Genomic DNA, 16,030 nt, shown 5'->3' on the forward strand with positions numbered 1-16,030 from the left:
AATTTGCAATGTAATCCTATGCATGTTTACTCAGAAGTAACTTCCATGTTTTTTCTCCCAGTAAGTCTGTTTAGGTTTGCAGCATTAATTAAAATATCCTGTGAGCCCACAATACCCACTAACTTACTACTGCCCATGGCCCACCCCTGACAGAAGTGAGCTGGGAATATATACTCTACAGTTCAGAAAGACTATGTTAAACCAAGGCTCTACTGGAACAGAAAACTCTTTATTCTCCTTCCTTCCGATGCCCAGCTTGGGTGGGTGGAGTCAGTCCAAGGACCACCACCAGTTGCAGTTCAGTGGTTCACCACATGGGGCAGCTGTACTCAGATCCAGCAGTTCCTGACACCTGCAGATGGAGCTGTGGGCAATTCAGTCAGGCTTGGGTGGGTAATTCTGTTCTGCCTTGAGGGTCCCTTCATGTTTGTCACAGCCACGCACCCCTTTTTGTTGCTGGGTTAAGATTAATGCCTTCTCCCACAACCACAGACATCTCTTGGAGCCTATAAGCATGGAAGGGGAGAGTGTTAGCTGCTGAGAAGAGTCTTCTCAACATCTGACTCACCTTCTTTTACTCTGATTGACTCCAGTCAGCAGAAAAGGACAAGGAAGCATGTTAGAAGTCTCTTCTCAGTGCTAACACCTACCTTTCATGCTGATTGTCTCATAGATTGTCTCATAGGGACCCTGTTCCCAAAAAAGTAAAGGGTCTAAGACCCCCACCCCCAAGACCTGAACTAATATACCCCCGGCAAAGACACAGCAAAATTACCTGCCTTCAGCAGAAGCTGCCTTTTATGTCTCTGGATGAGTCATTGTTCTAGGCTTTCCTTCTGCCATTAAGGAAGGCACACTTAGAGCATGAGTTGCTTCCATTCCACATGCAGTGCCTTACCTTGCACTCTTTCGTAAGTAAACTTCTTGTTTGTTTATTAATTTGTTTAGACGCCTTACACAAAACAGTCCCAATACAACTTTCAACAATATATTTTTTTAAAAAAATCATACAAGGGATTAAAAACATGATCCTAAACAACCATTAACCAAAAAATATAAAAATGACATCATACCATAAATTCCAAGTCAAATTATTCCTCAGGAATAAGGGTGAGGTGAGTTTTCATTCCAAAAAAGAAAAAGCCTATTCTGCCAGAAAATTGGCAAACACTGGATTAAGGAAAGTACTCAAGTTTCCTATTGTGCCCATTTATTCTTTGGCTCTTTGCATTCATTCCTGCTTGTTTGGCTATGAGACTGCCTTTTTGAGTTAACACATGCTGCACAAACTGCACATTAATTTTTTTCTACTATTCTGAAAGCAATTACTTTATATGTGCATATAAGGCAGAGATGGGGAACCTCTGGCTCTCCAGATTTTGTTGGACTCCAACATTTATTGGACTCCCATCAGAGATGAAGGGAGTTGTAGTTCCCAGAGCCAATCCTAAGGGGTGAGACTTGGGGAGCTTCCAGACTGGTGCTATATTCTGGTGAGATTCAGTCACATGCCAGCAAGTTCAGGGTGCACAGTGAAAGTTGATCTGGAACTCTCGCACAACAAACTCCAAAAGTGGTTTTGTGATATGGAAAGTGACAGGGAAATGCCCTGATAAGTGTGGGATATTTTTATTGTACATTGTTTTAAATGTTATGGTTTTAATTGTTGTTTATTTGTTGTATTTTATCTTGTCATTTTGAGATGTTTTTTAATGTGAAGTGACTAACAATAATAATAATAATAATAATAGTTTGCTTGACACAATGCTGTCTATCTCTCCCCAAACAAATCAGGATGAATGCTCACTAAACAGGTCATCTGGAAATTATCTTTATAGTAGTTTTTTTCCCCGTTCAGGAGATAATTCACTAATAACTATCATTTAGATGAGGAACATTTATAAAAGCATGATGCGATTGGCAAACACTATTTGAATTCTGTTTTTTAAAAGGGCAATTACCTTTAATGGTCCCTAGTGCATACTGGAGCACACCATATTTAAAGCTGTTAACTATGAGCTATTTCTAGTCCTTCCGTTAATACTAAGTGGATAGCCTTAGCTATTTTGCTATCTAAAATAAACAGGCATGTGTCAGGTGCTGGTGGAATCTGTGCATGGCTGACCTGTGTGGTGAATAACTGAACTGCAGGTAGTAGCCTTCTTAGTGAAGAACCTTCTGGGCTGACTCCACCCAAGCTGACCACCATTGAATATTTCTGGGTGGGAAGGAGTATAAAAAGACTTCTACTCACACACGCCAGGGTATTTTTGTTTTGTCCAACTCTGGGAAGCTTCCATATATTTTGTTATGGATTCAACAAGTTAGCCTCTTTAGGATTTTGACAGGGTGCTGTGCTCCTGTGAGTAATGTATTCAATGTTGAATGGAGAGATGCTAGCCTTTGAGGTTTGTGGGGTGGAAAGAACAGTTTATCATGGTGCATGGGATTATTTGAGACACAGCAATGAGAGGGAGTCTCTCCCCTGCAAATTGAATGATTTGGATAATTATACTTATATCTTGGGCAGTGTCTTTTGGGACAAAAGCCTTTGGAGTCAAAAGTTGGCCAGTGACGTTATGAACTGTTGTAATTGAGAAGTATGGCACTATGGCTTGTAGGTAGCGATGATAGGGCCTCTCCTTTTGGCCTTGTAGCCCCATTAAAACCAGAGAGGAAGGGAGGAGACTTACAGCTGAGGTTTGCTTGAGAAACAAATCCTACCTGTGCTCTGGATGTGGTGCTGATTTATTATTTGACCTGCTTTCTGGGTTGTCTTCTGGTCTTCACTTACTCTTTGTGCCTGACTCCTGGATTGTTCTTGGTTTTGACGACAGGCCTGTCTCACAGCACCTGGTTCCTGGCTGACCTCAGACTCCTGCCTGTGGCCCAGCCCTGACACTGTGCTGCTGTAACTAGACTAGGGGCTCCTTCCCTCCTCCTCCTGTCCATGAGCTGCCCCCTCAAGTCTCATGTATTCCAGCAACAGCTTGATTGTTACAGCAAGGAGCAAAGGTGCGGGAGCACTATCAGGCTGGCGTCTGTGTGCAATTCACAGAGACCCAGCACACTAGAGGCAAGCTAAAAATGGAAATGGATTGCCTTCGAGTCAATTCCGACTTATGGCGCCCCTATGAATAGGGTTTTCATGGTAAGTGGTATTCAGAGGGGGTTCACCATTGTCTCCCTATGAGGCTGAGAGGCAGTGACTGGCCCAAGGTCACCCAGTGAGCTTCATGGCTGTGTGGGGATTTGAACCCTGGTCTCCCAGGTCATAGTCCAACACCTTAGCCACTACGTCAGGTGTTAATTGTGTGAATGCAATTAATTTGCACAGCTTTTGTTAGGCAAGTGGCAACCACAGGGAAGCCTGAACATGCTTGGGAACAACAGAAGGAGAGTTTAACTCTTTCCTGCTGCAGTCTCCCAAAAAACAGGACTCTGAAGGTATTTGCATTTCAAGGGAAGCTCCCATTGGTGCCAATGGAGACTTTCCTTGAAATTCAAATAGTAGCTTTAGTGTTTTGATTTTGGGGGGAATTTGGCAGGGAGAGAAAGAGTTAAACTCTCCTCCTGTGGATCCCTAGGTTGCTCAGGCTTCCTCTGGCTGCTATTTACATCACAACAACAAAAACCCTGCACACAATTAATGGCACATCCAATCTGGCCACAGAAAGCACTACCTTTTCAAAGGGTCATTATGGCATGTGTTGGACAAAATTTGTCTACAGTTTGCTGGTCCTTAATTCTATCCCAATTTCACTACCTTCAAGCAGGATTTTTCCTTGCCTTGTCATTGTAACTGTCCTATATTTAGAGTCAAATCCAGATAATGTGCCCAGCACCTTGTCAGATCAATGAGTCTGTACAACCCAAATCTGTAAGATGAAAATAGGTACACAAAAATTACATTCTGTGAGAGAAGTTAGCTCATCACAGTGTAAACAAGAAACTTCCATGGCTTCTAGTCTAAAGATTGATCTAGCAATTTTTTTAAAAAAATTATTTAATTCAGATCTGTTCTTTATTTTTTCTGTCTTTTATACTCTGAGGCTGCAATCCTATGTACGCTTTCCAGGGAAGCCCAAATGAATTCACTATGATTTACTTCTGAGTGAGCCTGCATATGTTTTTAGATGTTAGTATTGTTAAGTGGATATTTTAAAAGATTTGATACTGGATTGGATTTGTCCATCTATCTATATAAATAAGCAACCAGAGAATGTTCTTCAAAAAGTTGGTTATAAATAAAGCCCTTTAAATGAATAAAACAAAACAAAAAAATTGCACTACTCCATACAAGTGCGATCCGAAACATGCTTACTCAGCATTCTGTAAGACCCTATCTATCATTCCATTTGGGACTTAATCCCATGTATCTATCTTTTGGATTGCAGCCTAAATCCATATAACATCACGGTCAATTTCCAAATATTAATCAAGCTTTTACATACTGATTACATTTTCCATAATTTTGCAACTTGCCTAATAAGGACATTTGATTGCATACTGAAGCAAAAAAGCTGCATATTCTACAATGTGCTTCATTTACAGTATGACGCTTCCATTGAGTACATGCATATTAATACCTATACATAGAAATTAGGTAGTGTGCCTATTTAATTATTATGTTTGTCTTATAAAATTATAAACAGGGGTGTAGTGGTCCAGGGTCTCAGGGGGTCTTATACCCTTTATTTTTTTGGGAGCAGGGTCCCTATGTCTCCAGCATCCCATGAGCCAATCAGCATGAAAGGGGAGTGTGTTAGCCACTGAGAAGAATCTTCTAACATTCTTCCTTGTCCTTTCCTGCTGATTGGAAGCAATCAAAGTGAAACGGGGTAAGTCAGCCACAGAGAAGACTCTTTTCAGTAGCTAACATTCTCCCCTTTCATGCTTATTGGCTCCTAGGGAAGTCTGTTGTTGTGGGAAAAGGCATTAACAAGAATCTCATTCTCAACCCCATAGCAAAAAAAGGGGTGGTGGTGGCTGTGACCATCATGACGGGACCCTGCACTTCTGAATTTTCCGCTACGCTACTGATTATAACTAAGGTTTAAGTAGACATTAGGCAGTAAATTTTGACTTTTATGTTTTCATTACCCAAGCTGCAGATAAGGTAGAGATTATTTGAATATGGTGAAGGTTCATAGTACTTCTTTCACTGGAAACAGTGCTGAATATTACCCATGCTAATTTTGTTCTGATGAGCTATCATCGTATATAAATAACAATGCTAGTCTTTGACCGTAATGAAGAATGATTTGATTTGATATATAAATAACTGCTCCATACTACTAGAGGAAGTACTCCATAATGTGCTAATTCTCCAGACAAGCTAGAACAGTGGAATTTGGCACACTTACAGGTTATCAACAAATAATAAGAGGGGGACAGATCTGAAATCCCAGAGTTTTTCTTAGTAAAATTTTCTTTTTGCCAAAATTCGTAAGGGGATTTTCCACATATGAAGACAATTCTTGGGAATTTCCCCTCAAATTAGGTATGTACCTTCCAAATTATATAAAACCATATATACTAGTATTTTTATATATTATATATACTAGCAGTAATTTGAGAGCCAGTGTGGCATAGTGGTTAAGGTGCTGGACTACGACCTGGGAGACCAGGGTTTGAATCCTCACACAGCCATGAAGCTCACTGGGTGACCTTGGCCCAGTCACTGCCTCTCAGCCTCAGAGGAAGGCAATGGTAAACCACCTCTGAATACAGCTTACCATGAAAACCCCATTCATACGGTCGCCATAATCAGGATCGACTTGAAGACAGTCCATTACTATTATAGTAGTAATTTAATTCTCTGGATGTGGATCCTTATGTAGACAAAATGGCACCATCCAGTCCAGCCACAAGAGGGTGGTATTAGCAAGCTTGGAGAAATTCCAAGGTTGTAGAAGTATATGTGTGTGTGTGTTATGTGCCTTCAAGTTGATTATGACTTATGGCGACCCTATGAATCGGCGACCTCCAAGAGCATCTGTCATGAACCACCCTGTTCAAATCTTGGAAGTTCAGGTCTGTGGCTTCCTTTATGGAATCAATCCATCTTTTGTTTGGCCTTCCTCATTTTCTACTCCCTTCTGTTTTCCCCAGCATTATTGTCTTTTCTAGTGAATCATGTCTTCTCATTAAGTGTCCAAAGTATGACAACCTCAGTTTCCTCATTTTAGCTTCTAGTGATAGTTCTGGTTTAATTTGTTCTAACACCCAATTATTTGTCTTTTTTGCAGTCCATGGTATCCGCAAACTCCTCCAATACCACATTTCAAATGAGTTGATTCTTCATTGTCCAACTTTCACATCCATACACAGAGATTGGGAATATAGAATTTAAAGAAAAAAATACTTCTGGAAAAAAATGAGAACGGAGGATGCTCAGTGAAATGCTAATCAACATTGTGGAAGGGGGAGGAATCAGGAGGGAGGGGGATGAAATGGATTATCCTGAACAAAAGCACTCCATGCTGTGGCATTTTGCTACAGGTCCCTCTTCTCTCTATTTCCAAAGTTCATAGATGAGTGCTACCTTTTACATAGTCAAAATAGCACCACCCATGCACAAAGGAAGTATCGGCCTACTTAGGGAAACCCAAATGGGGGGGAGATCTTTAGGGGGCTCTCAAATCAACCCAGACTGACTGTGTGGAGAGAGAGAGAATGGGATTTTATGGAGGAGGGTATGTCTGACTGGCTAGAAAAGTGAATAAGAGAACTGTATAATGCAACCATTTTATTTCCACTCCCATTTGTAGTTACTTGATGGATTTTCAATAGCGTTTGCTTTTTTTCAGTAGCACTGAATATGTCTCCAAGACGTTTGTTGATTTTCCAGAACTAAGAATAATGCACTATCAAATTTTTCACAATGTCCCTTCCATGGATGACAGAAATGTTTAGAAACGCATCTCTAGTTTACACAGAAAACAGATTGGGTATCTAGGAGTACAAATAACAAGGGATTTTTTAAAATTGTTTTTAGTCAATTACAGACCAGTTTCATTTGTTTTGTTAATGATGAAGCTAATAATATGATCCCTCCAGCACAATATGTATGGCTATGGAATGCTTGATCACCTTTACTGTATTATGGTATCAATTTTTGCTTGGTGCCGATACATGTTAAGAAATGAATGGGATTTGATAATTTATTTATTTATTTATTTATTGCACTTGTATACCGCCCCATAGCCGAAGCTCTCTGGGCAGTTTACAGCAATCAAAAACATTAAAACAAATATACAATTTAAAACACATATTTTAAAAACAATTTAAAACACAATTTTAAAATTTAAAACAATATAAAAACAATTAAAAACACATGCTAAAATGCCTGGGAGAAGAGGAAAGTCTTGACCTCGCACCGAAAAGATAACAGTGTTGGCGCCAGGCACACCTTGTCAAAAAGATCATTCCATAATTTCGGGGCCACCACTGAGAAGGCTGTCTCCCTTGTAGCCACCATCCGAGCTTCCGTCGGAGTAGGCACCCGGAGGAGGGCCTTTGATCTTGAACGTAGTGTACGGGTGGGTTTGTATCAGGAGAGGTGTTCCATCAGGTATTGTGGTCCCAAGCCGTGTAAGGCTTTATAGTTCAAAACCAGCACCTTGAATTGAGCTCGGAAACATACAGGCAGCCAATGCAAGCGGGCCAGAATCGGTTTTATATGTTCAAACCATCTGGTCCCTGTTACCAATCTGGCCACTGCATTTTGCACAAGCTGCAGTTTCCAAACTGTCTTCAAAGGCAGCCCCACGTAGAGTGCATTGCAGTAATCTAATTTGGAGGTTACCAGAGCATGGACAACTGAAGCCAAGTTATCCCTGTCCAGATAGGGGTGTAGTTGGGCCACCAACCGAAGTTGGTAGAAGGCACTCCGTGCCACCGAGGCTACCTGAGCCTCAAGTGACAGAGATGGTTCTAAAAGAACTCCCAAGCTATGAACCTGCTCCTTCGGGGGAGTGCAACCCCATCCAGAACAGGTTGGACATCCACCATCTGGTCAGAAGAACCACCCACTAGCAGCATCTCAGTCTTGTCTGGATTGAGCCTCAGTTTATTAGCCCTCATCCAGTCCATTGTCGCAGCCAGGCACCAGTTCAGCACATTGGCAGCCTCACCTGAAGAAGATGAAAAGGAGAAATAGAGCTGTGTGTCATCAGCATACTGATGGCAACGCACTCCAAAGCTCTGGATGACCGCACCCAACGGTTTCATGTAGATGTTGAACAGCATGGGGGACAGAACTGACCCCTGCGGAACCCCATACTGGAGAGTCCAGGGTGCCGAGTAATGTTCCCCAAGCACCACTTTCTGGAGGCGACCTGCCAAGTAGGAGTGGAACCACCGCAATGCAGTACCTCCCACTCCCAACTCAGCTAGTCTCCCCAGAAGGATACCATGGTCGATGGTATTGAAAGCCGCTGAGAGATCAAGGAGAGTCAACAGAGTCGCACTCTCCCTGTCTCTCTCCCGACAAAGGTCATCATACAGGGCAACCAAGGCTGTTTCCATGCCAAAACCAGGCCTGAAACCCAATTGAAATGGATCCAGATAATTGGTCTCATCCAAGAGTGTCTGGAGCTGGCCTGCAACCTCTTGTTCCAGGACCTTGCCCAGGAATGGAACATTTGCTACCGGCCTACAGTTATTAAGATTTTCTGGGTCCAGGGAGGGCCTCTTCAGGAGTGGTCTCACTACCGCCTCTTTCAGGCAGCCAGGGACCACCCCCTCTGGCAGAGAGGCATTAATCACTTCCCTGGCCCAGCCGGCTGTTCCATCCCTGCTAGCTTTTATTAGCCAAGAAGGGCACAGATCCAGTACAGAAGTGGTTGCACGAACCTGTCCAAGCTGTTATGTCCCACTAACAATAATGTTATGTCCTACTCAGCATTTGACAACTTTAATACCTCTTTAAATACTTACCCCTATGGCTTCCTTTGCAGGGTTCAGTTAGTCAGTTAATTAGTTTAGTTATTTAATTTCTTGATAATATATGGGAGGAATAGAGAGGGACTCAGGTTATCGACAGCAATAAGTGTAAAAGGATTTAGTATACTCCATTACTTGTAAGCAGTATATCCTGTTAAATTTCTTCTTTTTTTTTTTTTTTGATTGCCGTATATATTTCTGGAGTCAATGTAGATCTTTCTTTTTCTGTAAAATAAAAAGTTTATTTTAAAAAAAGCAAAGGAACGCATCTCTGGGGGGGAAAAGAAGCAGCAGCAAGATTACTAATCTAATCCTTTGACTTTTGAGTTTCTGCCAATCATCTCTGTGTAGCTTGAGCCTGTTTTCCATACAATCCTTTCAGCCCTTATGTTTCCTGGCTGCTGTTAACCAGTTTTCCAACTACTGTAATATATGCCAAGATGCCACAGCTCCCATGAGATGACTGACAGGCCCAAAATAGCACCGGGACAGTGTAGATGAAGCCACATCCTCGCCCTCTCTCCTTCCTCCTGTTGCTGGCATACGGAGAGCCCAAAGAAAAACCCATTCTATAACTTTCTGCCAGCTGTCTGGGAGGAGACCTGACTGGTTTCCAATCTGTGCTACACTGGTGAAGTAGCACAGTGGATGATCTGGTTCAGCTATTAGAAAACAATTAATTTAAATGCAAAGCTCCTTGTAAAATACAGAATAATTTGTAGTGCAGCAGCAAAATCTGATGTCTAGGATAATACTGCAGCACTAAAAACACAGCAACTCACTAAACTAAGTATTTTTCTCCTTAATGGACTTGGCATCATAACACACAAGCGCCAACTTGGGGGGGGGCATGTACTATTTTTAACTCTTTATATGTGGATTTGTTTTTAAATGTTTGTATTGCTTTTATGTATGGAATTGTTTTAAATTGTTTTGTATATGGAACTGGTTAACTGTTTACACATCTTACATATGATTGCAATTGTTTCATTTGTTTTATAATTGTATATTTTATTCTTGAAACAAGCTCTGCAACCTTGTGGTGAAAAGCAGGTAAGAAATCCAAATCAATAAACTAAATACATGTATACTTTTTAAAGCAAGGATAGCTAAATCCAGCACTTCTACCTCGCTCTAGGCTCCACTACTAACTTCTGAATTAGGTGGGTGACAAACATTTTTGTCCACAGTTTTACTTGATAGGGGAAATTGTTTTTAAAGTAACATGTGGAAGAGAAATTTCCCAGTTAATATTGCATCCACATACAAAGCTCCAAAAGAGGCCAAACTCATGCACTTAATAAATAGGGAGGGAGACTTTGCTGCTGCGGGGGGCATCTTTATAATCCTTACCACCCATGAAAGTGTCACATTGTGTAGCAAAACACGTCTGGCTAGGGTTGCCAGGTTTGGCCTGGAATGACCAGGAACTGAGCTCTATCTTCAGGAGAATTGCCAACCCTCCATGTCTCATCTGGAGTCCAGGAATTGACCTCGATCTCCAAGAACCTCTTGAGATCAGTACTGGGGATGTGACAAGCCACCACTGTCGTTTCACATTGGCCTGTCATTTCAAAAGGCCTAAGCAGGAAGGTGCGGAGATACAAAGAGAGGGAGAGAGAAGTGAAGTAAGATAATAAGATGGATCCTAAAAATGGCGCAGAGTTGACCCTGCATGTTTATATATGGCAGGAATGGGGAACTTGTGGCCCTCCAGCCATTGGACTGCAACTCCCCTTATCCCTGACCATTGGCTGTGCTGGCTGGGGCTTGTGGGAATTGGAGTACAGTTGGAGTTCCCCATCCCTGAGGCATAGTTACTAAGGATGTAATCCTATACATATTTACCTAAACTAAGACCTATGGAACTCAGTGGGGCTTACTTCTGAGTAGGCACATACAGAATTGCGGTGTAAGACTGCAATCTGCTACCCACTTACTTGGGTCAATTCCATTGAACTCAGTGGGACTTCCCATTGACATATATAGGATTGCACTGTTATTTAAGGTTTGTTCACATTACACCAAATAAAATAAAAGGTGTCTCTTCACATGTGCAAGCATTTGTGTGATTTGTACAGCTCAGCTTTTGTGTACACAAACTATACATTGAATGTTATTTGAATACTATTTGAGATTATTTCAATCTTGGCATATCGGTCCAATTAATTTTAAAGATTTAGTTAAATTTGTTGTCTTGTCTAATTCTCCCACTGAGTCTACAGTATTGTTTTCTTTTGTATCTTGTAAATTGGTCAATTTGTTTTTAGCCAAGAAATTCTGGCTCTGGGAGCGAGGTATTTCTGTACATAGATACTTTTTAAATTTGGCGACTCCTTCCCCCCTGATTATTAAGTGGTCAGGAGCCCTATTGAGTTCCTACGATCAATCACCACTTTTAAGAGAATCATGTCAGGATCGTGTTGTTCCCTCACCCTCTCCTAGCCTAGGTGCTTTGATGAGTTCTAGGGACTCCTCAACCAACTGTAATGACTATAAAGTATCGGCGTCTTTTTCCGCTGTATCTCCATCTTTAATTGAGTATCCTAAACGAATAGAGCCAGCTGGTCAGCTTCTGATACCCCAAGGGCTCCATGTTGAAGAACTAGTGACCTAATTTTTCTGACATGGCTCAACAAGACATCATTGATGACCTGCACAATCTCCTTAGGCTGTTGCAGGATAACAGGTTGTCACAGAGTACAAAAAGTTCTAATCATCATTTAGTAGCTGAAACTGCCTGTGGCTCCTCAGAAAAAATTGTTATGGCGGATTCGGCACTCTCTGCTTCCCTTGGAGACCAATCGCTTTTAGACCCTCTTAGATATAGATCTCTATCAGAATCTGGTGCCGCTCCCTTTTGAGTTTCATCACAATTAGATTTGACCTCCTCTCGTATGCCCCCCTTCCCGGAGAATTGGGGCGGGTGTTTACCAAGGGTCTTTGATAGAAATCCTATCCCCACAATATCGGGTAGAGGGAATTATAATCAGCTGACACCATATGACCGCCCCACGGAAGGTAGAGCATACCGCCACTTACTAATTCCTGTACAATTAGCTCAAAAAGAGAGACAGACCTCTTCTCCAAATAATTTTTTTGGATCTCAGATCCTGCTTTTTAATGCAAGATCTGTAAATAGGAAATCTGTGATTATCCAAGATCTTATTTTGGATGAACAAGCTGATTTATTATGCATTACCGAAACCTGGTTAGATGAAGCTGGCGGAGTGAACTTGATCAGTCTTTGTCCGCCCGGCTTCTTGGTTTTACATCAACCCAGGCTTGGGGATCCTGGAGGTGGAGTAGCAATAATATACAGAGAGACCATCTCTTTGACTAGAATGCCGCTCCCATCTCTCCCTGGGTTTGAAGCCCTTAGTCTAAAATCTGGCAGTCAGAATGGTTTGGTAATTTTATTGATCTATCGTTCCCTATGTTGCTCTATAACCACCTTGCAGGAGCTGTCGAATTTGATTTTGGAACTAATGCTGGTGTCCCCTAAACTGTTAGTATTGGGAGACTTCAACATTCATGTCAACTCCTCTTTATATGGTGCGGCCCGTGATTTTATGACGACTATGACCACTTTGGGACTATCGCAGTTAATTAAGGAACCCACACATAGAGCTGGTCATACTCTTGATCTTGTTTTTTATACTGGCTCTGATGAAGAGGGTTTGACAATTAGTGACTTATCTATTCGCCCACTACTTTGGACAGATCATTACTTGATTAAATTCAAAATACCACCATTACATACTCCTTTTAGAGGAAAGAATCCTTTAAAAATGATTCGCCCAAAAAGATTATTAAATCCAATTGTTTTTTTTATCTACTGTTGAAAATTTTTTCGTTCCCCGAACTAGTGATTCTATTGTTGATTTAGTAGATTCTTGGAACAATACAATGTCCAGGACTATAGATGTTATTGCCCCTTTACGTCCACTTACTCATTCTCGATCTAAAGTTGCCCCATGGTTTTCTAAAGAGCTGGCAGATATGAAACGGATTTACAGGGGCTTAGAGCGTCGTTGGTTGAAGACACGGAACCTTTTTGACCAACTTCAGGCTAGGAATTTTTTGAAGCATTATATGACATCTAGACTTACGGCACAAAGAGCCTTTTTCTCGGCTGCCATTTCGTCTGCTGACAGCCGACCAAAAGAACTCTTCCGGGTGGTTAAGGATCTGCTTAATCATGATCAACATAAGCCGAATTTTGATCATTCTGCCTCCCGTTGCCAAGAACTAGCCACATATTTTAGTACTAAGGTTGCCCAGATTCGTTCTGATCTTGACACTAATAACGTTGTAATCGATGCTATGCCCTCTACTACTGTTACTGTCTGCTCTTCCATTTTAGACTCATTTCAGCTTGTCCATCCTGCTGATATAGATAATCTTTTGGAAGGGATGAGACCCACCACGTGCTTACTGGATCCATGTCCCTCCTGCATTATAAAACAGTCCAGAAAGGGACTTGCAAACCGGATCAGTGAGGTGATCAACGCTTCCCTTCAGCAAGGCCACCTTCCAGGAAGCCTAAAGGAAGCAATCGTTATTCCCTTATTAAAAAAGCCTTCCTTGAACCCGTCCTGCTTAGACAGTTTTCGTCCTGTGTCCAACTTACCTTTTTTAAGTAAAATTATTGAGAAAGTGGTGGCCTCTCAGCTCCAGAGTTTTCTGGAGCTGACAAATTACTATGTCTCATCTCAGTCTGGCTTTAGGCCGGGTCATGGAACTGAGACCGTATTGGTGGCCTTAGTGGATGACCTCCGGAGAGAGTTAGATAGGGGGAAAGTTTCTCTGTTAGTCCTTCTTGATCTTTCAGCAGCGTTTGACACAATTGACCATGATATTCTCTTGGGCCGCCTCTCCGAGATGGGCTTACGAGGCACTGTTTTTCAGTGGCTCTGCTCTTTCTTGGAGGGCAGATCACAGAGAGTACTATTGGGGGATTTTAGCTCTGATCCCTGGCCGTTGTCATGCGGAGTACCACAAGGCTCAGTGCTTTCACCGATGCTGTTTAATATTTACATGAAACCGCTGGGAGAGGTTATCCGGAGGTTTGGAATTCGATTTCATCAATATGCTGATGACACCCAGCTTTATTTTTCCTTCCCTCCGGATACGAGAGATGCTATCCTCCCTTTAAATAACTGTCTAACAGCAGTTAAGACCTGGATGACGCAGAACAAGCTGAAATTGAACCCAGATAAAACAGAGGTGCTGATGGTTGGGAACCGAACCAAGTTGGAAATAGGGAATGTACCGTTATTAGACGGAGTTTCACTCCCTTTAAAGACCCAGGTTCGTAGTCTGGGTGTCCTTCTGGATTCGGCCTTGACTTTGGAGGCCCATGTCTTAGCAACTTCCAGAAGTGCCTTTGCCCGCCTAAAATTGGTTCGCCAATTGCGCCCTTTCCTGGAACTCTCTGACCTAACCACGGTTACCCATGCCTTGGTTACGTCTAAGTTAGACTACTGTAACTCGCTTTATACTGGACTTCCCCTTAAAATACTTCATCAACTGAAGCTAGTCCAAAGAGCAGCTGCCAGGATGCTAATAGGAGCAGGCTGGCGAGTCCATACTACCCCGCTCCTAAAACAACTGCACTGGCTTCCAATTCCTTATCGAGTTCAGTTTAAAATTCTAGTCTTAACGTTTAGAGCTTTATCTGGTTCAGGCCCTAGTTATCTTTCAAATCGTCTTTCGTTTTATGTGCCTGCTCGTCCTTTAAGATCTTCATTAGACCCCGGCCTTAATATTCCCTCTTTTTCCCAAATTCATCGGACTGGCATTAGGAATAAATTGTTTTCGGTGGTAGCACCAACTCTTTGGAATTCTCTTCCGCAGGAAATTCGTTCTTCCCCCTCTCTAATTAGTTTTTGTCGCCAAGTTAAGACCTTTTTATTTCGGTTAGCTTTTGAATTGTAGCGTGAGAGATAATTTATATTTTTTATATATTGTATATTGTCTGATGTGTTTGCACTATGTTATTGTTTTTGGCCGCTTAGAATTCTTTGGAACTGAAGCGGGATATAAACTTTTTAAATAAATAAATAAAATAAATAAATGTTACATGTGAAAAACTACATGAGTGTACAGCTGAACTATTTGTGTACATAGGCAGCCTATGTACATAGGCAGTACATAGATTGCACATTCATAAGAACATTAGAAGAGCCTGCTGGATCAGGCCAATGGCCTTCCTAGTCCAGCATCCTATTCTCACAGTGGCCAACCAGATGCCTGTGGGAAACCCACAAGCACAACCAGAGTATAAGAGTGCACTCCCCTCCAGTGGTTTCCAGCAACTGGTATTCAAAACCTCTGGCCTCCGAATGGAAAACTGAATGAGATATGTGTATACCGCTTTAGGAACACATGAAACTACCTTGTACTAAATCTGACCAACCACTTAGCCCAGAACGTGACAGGCAGCAGCTACTTCCCAGCCCTGTTACCCGTGATCCTTTAACTGGAGATGCCAAGGATTAACATGGGCTTCTTACGCTTTCAAAGCATGTGGTGTCCCACTGAGCTAAACTGCAGGCCTTCCACAAAACTCGGTCTCTGAGTTTTCAGGGCTGGGCTTTCTGACATAGGTTGTTATATGAAAACTAGTAATCTTTTAGCTTTTTTGTGTGTGTGTAATCAACCACTCTGGCTTTGCTGCTAGGAAATGAAATAAATACTCAGATGGAACACTTTCATGTTGCTTATTTCTGAATGTTGGCAATCCAAATTACTTCTTGCAAGTTTTAAAATGTAGAAAACGGGAATAAACATTCAGGGCTACAGAAACCCTATCATTGTAAATGAGATGGTAGCCCTGCAGCACATAATGACTGTTTAGGAATTGTCACTAAGTGCTGCATAATGCTTGAGTAACTTTTTATGTCAAGCCAGAGGAGGAAAAATGATGGGTAGGCAATTATCCCTGCTATTGTTAGAGCTACTGCCTTTGCAAGGGAAGGACTCTTGTGCTTTTAAGAGATGTCTACAGGCATACATCCAACAAATTCATTAAAGGCTGCATCAGTTAAACCTTTCCCTCTCAGCTAGATCCAGAACT

The sequence above is a fragment of the Rhineura floridana genome, chromosome 10, assembly GCF_030035675.1.
Source record: "Rhineura floridana isolate rRhiFlo1 chromosome 10, rRhiFlo1.hap2, whole genome shotgun sequence".
NCBI lineage: Eukaryota > Metazoa > Chordata > Lepidosauria > Squamata > Rhineuridae > Rhineura > Rhineura floridana.